At 36.5% G+C, this 10,275-nt stretch overlaps 1 pseudogene; it reads right to left on the reverse strand.

The window, feature by feature from the left end:
- Nucleotides 1-1,304: 1,304 nt before the first annotated feature.
- LOC132177959 (L-type lectin-domain containing receptor kinase IX.1-like) lies at nt 1,305-10,025 on the reverse strand (annotated as a pseudogene).
- Nucleotides 10,026-10,275: the final 250 nt, after the last annotated feature.

Here is a 10,275-nt window from a genome sequence, read left to right on the forward strand (position 1 = left end):
GTTGGACCACTTTCTCTTTACCATATCTCCACCCTCATAGCCATTTGAAGTGATTCGGCCACCCCTCATTTTTTTCAAAATAAATTTTTTTAACAGGTTGCTGAACTATCCCCAATGGCGATAGGGTGGGGTGATTAACCTCTCTTTTGCTGTTACTGCAGTGGTGAACAATGATGAAAATGGTTCCATTTTTGCAGCTGCTACTTAGAAACTTGTTTCCACGGATGTTTTGCAAGGTGAAGCTCATACAACCATTTTGATGGTTCGTTTGGCTACTTCTATGGGTTTGGGTCCTATCTCGGTTGAAGGGGATGCTCTTCTTGTTATTTTAGCTATTAATAGTCCCGCTCTTTTTTCTTCTTGGTCTTTTGCTAACTATATTTCTGATATTAGTTCAACTCTTTCTTCATTTCAAAGTTGGAATGCTTTAAAAGTGTCTTGATGTGCCAATTTTAGGGCACATGTTAAATGGGCCGCTTCCAATCGTGTTTTTGGAAGCATTCCCGCACAATCCCCTATTATCTCTTCTATTCGGATTAGAAATGGGAAAAATCCTCCACTGTAACATTTTTCCTTATTAAATTAGAAAAAAAAAAAAAAAAACCTCTTTTTTTTATAATTTTTTTTAATAAATACAAAATGACACCAATCAATTCCTTAATAAATATATGCCAATTTATGATCCTATTCCTTGCTGGGAGATGAAGTTTGTTCGTAGGGAGATCAACAATGCGGCTCATGTACTAACCCGTCTAGCTACGAAGAGTAGTATGGATAGGGTCCGGCAAAATGAACCTCCAGAATGTATTTGTGAGATTCTTGGTCCAGAGCAATCTGCTCTGCATTTTTTGACTTAATTCAATGAGATAGCAGTGCTATGATTATCAATATATATGTATGTCAATTTGTGAGATGGTAATAATTAATAATTTATCATTAAATAATTACATTTTTGGGATACATTGGATGTCTACTTGTTGGCAACGCAAACAAGCAAATTAAAAATTGGCCAAATTTTGTAACATCGACGATTTAATCATCAGTTTTGGGCTTTAAAGGTCCTAAATAACTTAACATGGTATTAAAATAAAGGTATTTTTATTTGTCATAATTTTAGGGCATTTGAAACAACATTTGTCAAAATTTAAATAGGCACTTGTTAGTTTTTTAGATTATCACTTGTCACAATTCTAAATTATTATATTGAAAGCTTTTGCTTTGATCTAATAAAATATATGATGTTATTATGATTATGATGTTCAATTCATCACAAGTTCACAATTTGGGAGTATTGGGTTGTTTATACATGTACTGTACGAAATTCATATTTAAGGTAGGAAGCACATACACATGCATATCATCTATGCCTAAAACATTTTGAGCATTGGTTAAACTGAAATGTAAAAAGAAACACAAAGAAGTGATAATGTAGGGTAAAAAATGAACACCTAATAAAACAATAAAAATCCCAAATTAAGTGTACCTTTGACCAATTTAGCACGTATGCAAAAGCGATGCAGATGGAGGAGCCACAACGTATGAAGCAGATAGTGAGGAATTGGTGTAACTATCACTTGAAAATGGATTTTGTCCTTCCTCATAATCAGTAACAATACTAGACATGGAAAGTGGCATTGAATGTCTGTTCACTACCTGGGCAAGAGGTGTTGTCCCCGGCATATTAGATGGGAGAATAGGCAATGGAGCCTCAAAATTTAGAACATGAATTGTTTGCCTAATTGATGGCCTAAGGTTTCGATCAGGGTGAGCGCACCAAAGCCCAACAATCATCAAGCGCTCCATTTGCTGCTCATCAAAATCTCCACTCAGCCTTGGGTCAACTGCTTCAAGTACTTTTCCTATTCCATAGAGCTCCCAAACCCACTCCACAATGACTACTTGATCTTCAGGGGCATCGGGCTTGATTGGTTTTCTTCCACAACAAATCTCCAAAGCAACAATTCTGAAACTATATACATCTGACTCTTTGCTGGCCTTACCGGTTGTGACACATTCAGGATCCATGTAGCCCATAGTGCCTACCAATACAGTGGTTTGTGACCCTTTCACATGGTCCACAAGCCTAGCTAGCCCAAAATCTCCAAGTTTAGTATTAAAGTTTGAATCAAGCATAACGTTGCTTGATTTTATTATAAAACTTCAATAAATCAGTAAAAGATTGAGTGACCTTTACTGAGTATGTACGTGAGTATAAATAGAATACAATCAAAACTGAACTCCTTAATACATGGAGTTAGTTCTATCTAGAAAACTTAAATACAAAATTCAAATATACAAAATTCAAAATACATATAAAATCTAATCTATACATTTGAATTCCCAATATTATCTCTGCTTTGTTGTGATTGATGTGTTTGAATATCTGTTGCATTAGACATAGAATCTTGCTTAACAGCCCCCCTCAAACGAAGGGGAAGAGGATGAACATGAAGTTTGGTGCACAGTTGTGAGAAACGGATAGCAGAAAGTCCCTTTGTGAACACATCCGCAACTTGATCAACTGTAGAGATATATTTGGGAACAACATCTTTATTCAAGACCTTCTCACGAGTAAAGTGATAATCTACTTCAATATGCTTGGTCCGAGCATGGTAAACTGGATTTGAAGCCAAAGCTAAAGCCCCAATATTATCACACCAAATAATAGGCGGAGATGGCAAAGGAATATGTAAATCCTTAAATAACATCCGCAACCAATAAAGCTCAGTAGTAACAATGGCCAAAGATCGATATTCAGCTTCGGTTGAGGAACGAGCAACAACATGTTGTTTCTTAGCACTCCATGATATTAAACTAGACCCAAGAAATACCGCAAAACCGCTTGTAGATCGCCGATCATCCGGAGAACCAGCCCAATCCGAGTCACAAAATGCATTGAGTTGAAGAGAAGATTTGGAATAATGAAGACCATGATCAATAGTGGCTTTAAGATACCGAAGTACTCGCTTTGCTGCTGTCCAATGCTTATCTGTAGGAGAATGCATAAATTGACATAACTGATTTACCGAAAAGGAAATATCCGGCCGAGTAAGCGTGCAATATTGCAACCCACCAACAATGCTGCGATATTCTGTAGGATCGACTAATGGAGAACCATCAAATATTGACAATTTGGAACTAGAGGTAGGGGTGCAAAGGCGGGCGGTTAAAAACCGTCCGCTAACCGCTATAACCGCCAACCGCCTAACCGCTTAACCGTTTAACCGCATTAACCGCTAACTGCCTAACCGTTATAACCGCCTAGCGGTTAGCGGTTATTGGGTCTACTAACCGTAACCGCTAACCGCCTTTTTATATAATATATTTTTATAATTATAATTATAAAAATATTTATACATATAACATAATCACTTCATCATTAAATCACAATTTTTTTAAAAAAATAATTAAATCACAATTTGAGTATTAATATATTATCACTATAATTTATATGATTATATCATATAATCACTTGATCATTAAATCACAATTTTTTTAGAAAAAATAATTAAATCACAATTTGAGTATTAATATATTATCACTATAATTTATATGATTATATCATATGAGATTAATCATTAAATCATTTGATTATATAATAACAAATTATACATATATAATATGACATAACTCATAAGTATACCAATTCATACTAATACAACAATTAAATATCTAGAGACTTATTTCCAATGTATGTTATATATGTTATAAGTCTATATAAGTCTACATATGTATATGAATAATATAAATATATAATATCAATACTTAATCATATGATTCAATGACAATTCAAATACTTTATTCAAGACTTCAAGTGAATCATATTATTAATGTACAATGATGATATGATTCGTATAATATCAAATTAAGTAATTGACATTGGATTAAACAATGATCAATGTGTTACTTATAAACACAATTTAAGTATTAATGTATTATTATTATAATTTTAGTAATTTATATATTATCACTATAATTGATACGATTATATCACATGATGACTTGATCATTAAATCATATGATTATATAATAATAAATAATACATATATAATATGACATAACTCATAAGTCATAAGTCTACAAGTTAATCATATGATTCATGTACAATGATAATCACATTGATTCAATTGAATTAAACAATATATTACTTATAACTACAAGTCTACAATTTAATTAAAGCATTATTAGATACTTTAGGAATTTAGGATTTAGGAGTTTGAACATTACCATTTACCATTAGATATTAAGTTCAATTCAAAGAAAAAAGATTATAAGTAAATATGATAAGAATTTAAATAATTAACCGGTTATGATTTAATATTTAAGGAAAATTTTTTATAGTACAAGTAAATGTGAATTTTGGGTCAAATATATTTGATTTTTCAATATAGGCTCTTTTTATAGCAATTGGGCCCAAGAAGATATTAAAAATACAAGAAAAAAAAAATGAGGGTAAAAAAAAGCCCAAAAAAATAAGCCCAAAAAGCCCAAAAAAAAAAAGCCCAATTTTAAAAAAGCGGTTAGCGGGCGGTTATCTATTTCGCTAACTGCTAGGCGGTTAGCGGTTGCGGTTAGTAAAATCTACTAGCCGCTAAGGCGGTTACGGTTAACGGTTATTGCCAATAACCGCTAACCGTAACCGTCTTTGCACCCCTAACTAGAGGAACAAGGAGTATTGCACGGCTTGGCACCAATCATGTGGGATTATGCAGCAAATCCATAATATATTTAGATTGATGCAAATGAAGTCCATCAGAATCACGGGAAACTTGAATTCCCAAGAAATATGAGAGAGGACCAAGATCTTTTAAAGCAAACTCTTGTTGGAGTTTTTAGATTAGATCTGAAATAGCTGTTACATGAGTACCTGTCACAATAATATCATCCACGTAGATCAATATAAAAATATGAACAGATTTGTGGTGATAGGTAAAGAGTGACGAATCTACCAAGGAGCTTGCAAAGCCAAGATCTAGCAAGGATTGAGAAAGCCTTGTATACCAAGCACGTGGTGCTTGTTTAAGCCCATAAAGCGCTTTTCAAAGTCGACACACAAATGTAGGATGAGATGAATCAACAAACCCCCTAGGTTGTTCCATAAATACCTCCTCATCAAGAAAGCCATGCAAGAATGCATTAGACACGTCAAGTTGGCGAATAGGCCAATTAAACATCACTGCAAGAGCAAGAAGTAGCCGAATAGTAGCCGGTTTAATTACCGGGCTAAACGTTTCATTGTAATCCAGTCCATCCAATTGTTCAAAGCCCTTCGCAACTAGCCGAGCTTTATAACGATCAATAGTTCCATCAGGTTTTTGTTTTAACTTGAAAACCCATTTGTTACGAATAACATTTTTATGCGATGGACGAGGACAAAGTGACCAAGTCCCATTAGCTAGTAGAGCGTCAAATTCAGCTCCCATGGCAGCCCTCCAATTAGGATCAGAAACAGCTTTAGAATAGCAAGTAGGCTCAGGTGGTAAGACCACTGCATTAAAGGCTTTTAAGGGATGTCTTGTGGAATAAAATAATTGAAAACCAGGATAAGTTTTAAGACGTAGGCAACCTGTACGAGACCTGGTTTGCATTGGGTGAGTGGGCAAGGAAGGAGAAGCCACAATTGTACCATGAGAATCAGTGTCATTGGAACTAGGATTAGGATCTAAGAAAATTGGAGGAGAGGGCACACCAGCAGGTACAAACAATGGGGATATGATATTGGGTTCAGTAGCCATTGTGGAGGAAATAGGAGGTTGACTATTAGGATGTGTGGGTTCAGTTATGGGCTTAGTAATAACCAAAGGACCAGAACTAGAAGATGGTAAAACATTAGGTGAAATAGGAACAGAAAAATTAAATGGTTGAGAATTACTTACAGTGCCGTTTTCATGAGGAGACGAAAAAGATGAACAATCCGTAGCAGCAGGGTCCAAAGGAGGAGCAGATTTTGCTGGAAAAGAAGATTCATCAAAAACAACATTCCGAGAAATGTACACTCGATTGGTGAGAGGATCCAAACACCGATATCCCTTATGATTAGAAGAATAACCCAAGAAAATACAACGTTTACTACGAAAGGCTAACTTATGAGCATTATATGGACGTAATAATGGGTAGCAAGCACTCCCAAAAACACGAAGCAAGGAATAATCCGGATTTACTTTATAAAGCTTGCGATAAGGAGAAAGATTTTGCAGGACACGAGAAGGCAATCTATTAATGAGAAAAACTGCGGTCAAGACAGCATCTACCCAATATTTAGTTGATAATCTTGAGTGGGCAAGTAAAGAAAGACACATTTCAATTATATGTCTATGTTTGCGTTCAGCCAAACCATTTTGTTGAGACGTATGGGGACAAGAGATACGATGTAAAATGCCATTTTCATCAAGAAATTTCTTAAATTGAATAGAATGAAATTCACCACCCCCGTCACTTTGAAATTGCTTAATCTTACAAGAAAAAGAATTCTCAACTAAACATTTGAATTTAACGAAACAAGGAAAAACATCAGATTTTTGCTTAATAGGAAACAACCAAGTAAACCTAGAGAAATCATCTATAAAAAGAACATAAAATTTGCAGCCTCCGATTGACAACACCGGGGAAGTCCAAACATCCGAGTGTATAAGCTCTAGAGGAGAAGAAGACACTCGCAAAGATTCTGAAAATGGAAGTTGTTTGCATTTAGCAAGCTGACACGATTCACACACACTGCTGCTTTTTATGGTTCCTGTTATTGGAAGATTGCAAGACCGAATTAAACTAGACACAACTTGAGCGGAAGGATGACCAAGACGAAAGTGCCAAACAGAAGACGAGGTACGAACTCCCACAATGCAACATGAGCTCGACGTTTATTGGTGGGGAAGTGGTTAAGATGAATCGGATATAATCCATCCTCACTTGGACCTTGCAGTAGAATTGTTCTTGTCTTTTTGTCCTTCACAAGAAAATAGGCATCGGTAAGAATAAAAAAGCAATCATTATCAGCACAGAATTTTTGAATGGATAACAAATTAGTGGAAGCAGAAGGACAATGCAAGATATCTTTTAAATGAAAAGAATTAGATGAAGTAGTAAATGAGGAAGAACCAATATGAGCAATCTGTAAACCTGAGCCATTGCCAACTGAAACATTTTCTGATCCAAGGTATGGCTGTTGGAGAGACAAGTTCTCTAATTCTGTAGTAATATGATTATTAGCACCAGAATCAGCAATCCATGTATGATCATCAGGATCCACGTGTGTGTTAGCAACCATAGCCGACAACTGAGAGGGAGGATGCCTCCCTTGATAGGAGTAATCCATTCTGTGAAAGCAGTCAAGAGCATTGTGACTGAATTTTCCACAGATCTGGCAAGCTGGTTTGTCAGATTGAAAATGAGGAACTGCAGCCGGAGTTCGAGTAGACTTCTGTGACGAGCCATAGCGAGGAGCAGGTGAGTGTTGTCGGTTGGACCCATGATTGGGAAACTTGTGATGAGGAGAGAATTTCTGCTTGCAATATGGACCAGCTGAATGTGGCTTGGCAGAGTATAACGCAAAGGCGTTAGAATCTGGTTGAACAGAAGGTTGATGTGCAGCAATGCTACTCTCAAAATTTAACAATTCTGACTGAAAGTCGTCAAAGGATAGAGCACGATCTCGTGTAGCAAACGAGAATGATGAAATGAATGGAGCAAATGAGGAGTGAAGACCACCAATAACAAAGTAAATAAGATCAACATCCGCCACTGGCTTACCAATAACTGCCAGTTGATCAGCAAAAGATTTTGCTGTTTGAAGATACTCTAAGCAAGACTGAGAACCTTGCTGCATGCTCTGTAGATGCCGCTTAAGAACAGCAATCCGTGAAGGAGATTTGGAGGCAAAATGATTAGCCAGAAAATCCCATACCTGACGTGAGGTATTCATACCATAAACAGTTGATAGAATAACATTACTAAGAGTGGAATTAATCCAACTTAGCAAGAATTGATCTTTTGTGTTCCACAGCGTGAAAGCTGGGTTCACTTCTGTAGTAGCAGCCCCAGTAGCATCAGTGAGAAATTTAGTAGGACAAGTTTCATACCCATCGACAATGCCTAATAAATTAACACTGCGAAGAGCAGGAAGAAACTGGGAAAGCCAAGAGAGATGGGTGGTCTCAGAAAGTTTGGCTGTCACCAAATTAGAAACATTGGGAAAGTTATAGGTAGAGGCCATTAAAACAAAAGAAGGATCGAATTCCAATAGCGTGAGCAAAAAAAAAGCTCTGATACCATATAAAACTTCAATAAATCAGTAAAATATTGAGTGACCTTTACTGAGTATGTACGTGAGTATAAATAGAATACAATCAAAACTGAACTCCTTAATACATGGAGTTAGTTCTATCTAGAAAACTTAAATACAAAATTCAAATATACAAAATTCAAAATACATATAAAATCTAATCTATACATTTGAATTCCCAATATTATCTCTACTTTGTTGTGATTGATGTGTTTGAATATCTGTTGCATTACACATAGAATCTTGCTTAACATTTATATCCCTATGCACCACACATTGTTCCCATTCCTCGTGCAAGTATAACAATGTCGACGCCAATCCTTGAGCAACTTTGTACGTTATTGCCCATAACAATAAGCTTTCTTCAGTAAAAAGATGTGAATCTAAGCTTCCATTGGGCATGAACTCATAGACAAGTAAGAGTTCTCCTCTTTCATGGCACCAACCAATGAGTTGCACCAAATTTTTATGTCTCAGTTGACTAATAATTTTTACTTCTGAAGCATACTCCTTAATCCCCTGTTTAGACCCTTTTGATACCCTCTTGCTAGCAACGTAGGAATTTGAGTCCCTTAAAAATCCTCTGTAAACTCCACCAAATCCTCCCTGGCCTAGCTTTTCTTCATCACTAAAATTATTGGTGGCACGAGCCAATTCATAAAATGAAAACTTGTTGGGTCCTGTTTCCCTTTGAAATTCTTCATCCATGCACCTATCAAAGGCGAGATCCTCTTCTGTGTCCCTCCTATTCCTCTTCCAAAAGCAAAATAGAATTAAAGCAAACCCACCAAGCAAAAAAGATCCACCACCACCCAACCCCACGGCTAATCCTAACCTCTTGCTTTTGTTTCGGTTAGGGGCCGGATTCCGACTCATATTGCCTGCCACTGTTGGTGTTGGTTCGGCTACAGTATCTACCAAAGTTGAACTAAAATCCCATGTGTGAATGGTATGCATTGCAGAAGTATTTCCTGTTGCGGCTGAGAATCCAAAAGTTACCCATTAAGGTAAGTGATCTCTGAAATCAACAATATAATAAAGGGATTGCCAAACAATTGCATTGTTTATGAGACCAGCGAAGAGAACACTCAAATTATGAGAAGTAGAATCATAACTAATCCGAGCTTCATTAATTCTCCCTTCAAGAGTAGAATAATTACCCCCCCGCCATGCACATTAGCAACAAATTTCATGGAGTTTATATCTATACCTACATGTTCGCCTCGTGGATCCCATGGTTCGTTCGGATAGATATCAAACTCCACTGCAAAAAAAGGATTGTCCGTCGAGTTTAGTACCTGGTCATCCTTAGCAAGACCCATAGTGGCACCTTCTTTGACATTATAATAGGAATTGTTGAACCAGTAGGAGCTAGGATGAAGGCAAGCCCGTCTCCATAATTAGTTTTGTTTTGAGAATCAATGGCAAAGATAAAGTGGGTAGTGAAATCTGTGAGGTTTCCGGATGCCTTGTCCCACAGGTGCATGGGATTGAAATACGTGGCCTGACCATGAAGCTCTGAACTGACCGTAAATGAGTTGCCGGTGAGTTGGATGACTTGGTTTTCAGCAAAAGCTCCGTGATATCTTATACGGGAGTCATCAGAAGTGAAATTGGGGAAACTGAAGTTTAAAGCACTTGTAAATGGGCTTGGTACAGAGAAGAAACTAGTGATGATTTAGAGATAAAAGAGGAACAGGGGCTTTGGAAATGGGAAAGCTTTGATTTTGAAGATGTAAAAAGCCATGAGTATTGGAACAATTGGAAAGGAGGTTGGGTCTGTGATAGGTCCCAAGCAGATAATAGAAACACAACTAATATTTAATACATTATAAAGATAATATACGTTACAAATCTCCACTTATGGCTGGAGTTCTACCACAATATAAACACATAAACAAGATAATATGTTGTTATACCCCTAGTGGGTCCCAGTCAGAACAAGATAAACAATATAATACTCCACTTAGGGTGGGAGTTGAACCACAACAGAATTA

This window comes from Corylus avellana, chromosome ca4 (assembly GCF_901000735.1).
Source record: "Corylus avellana chromosome ca4, CavTom2PMs-1.0".
Taxonomy (NCBI): Eukaryota; Viridiplantae; Streptophyta; class Magnoliopsida; order Fagales; family Betulaceae; genus Corylus; species Corylus avellana.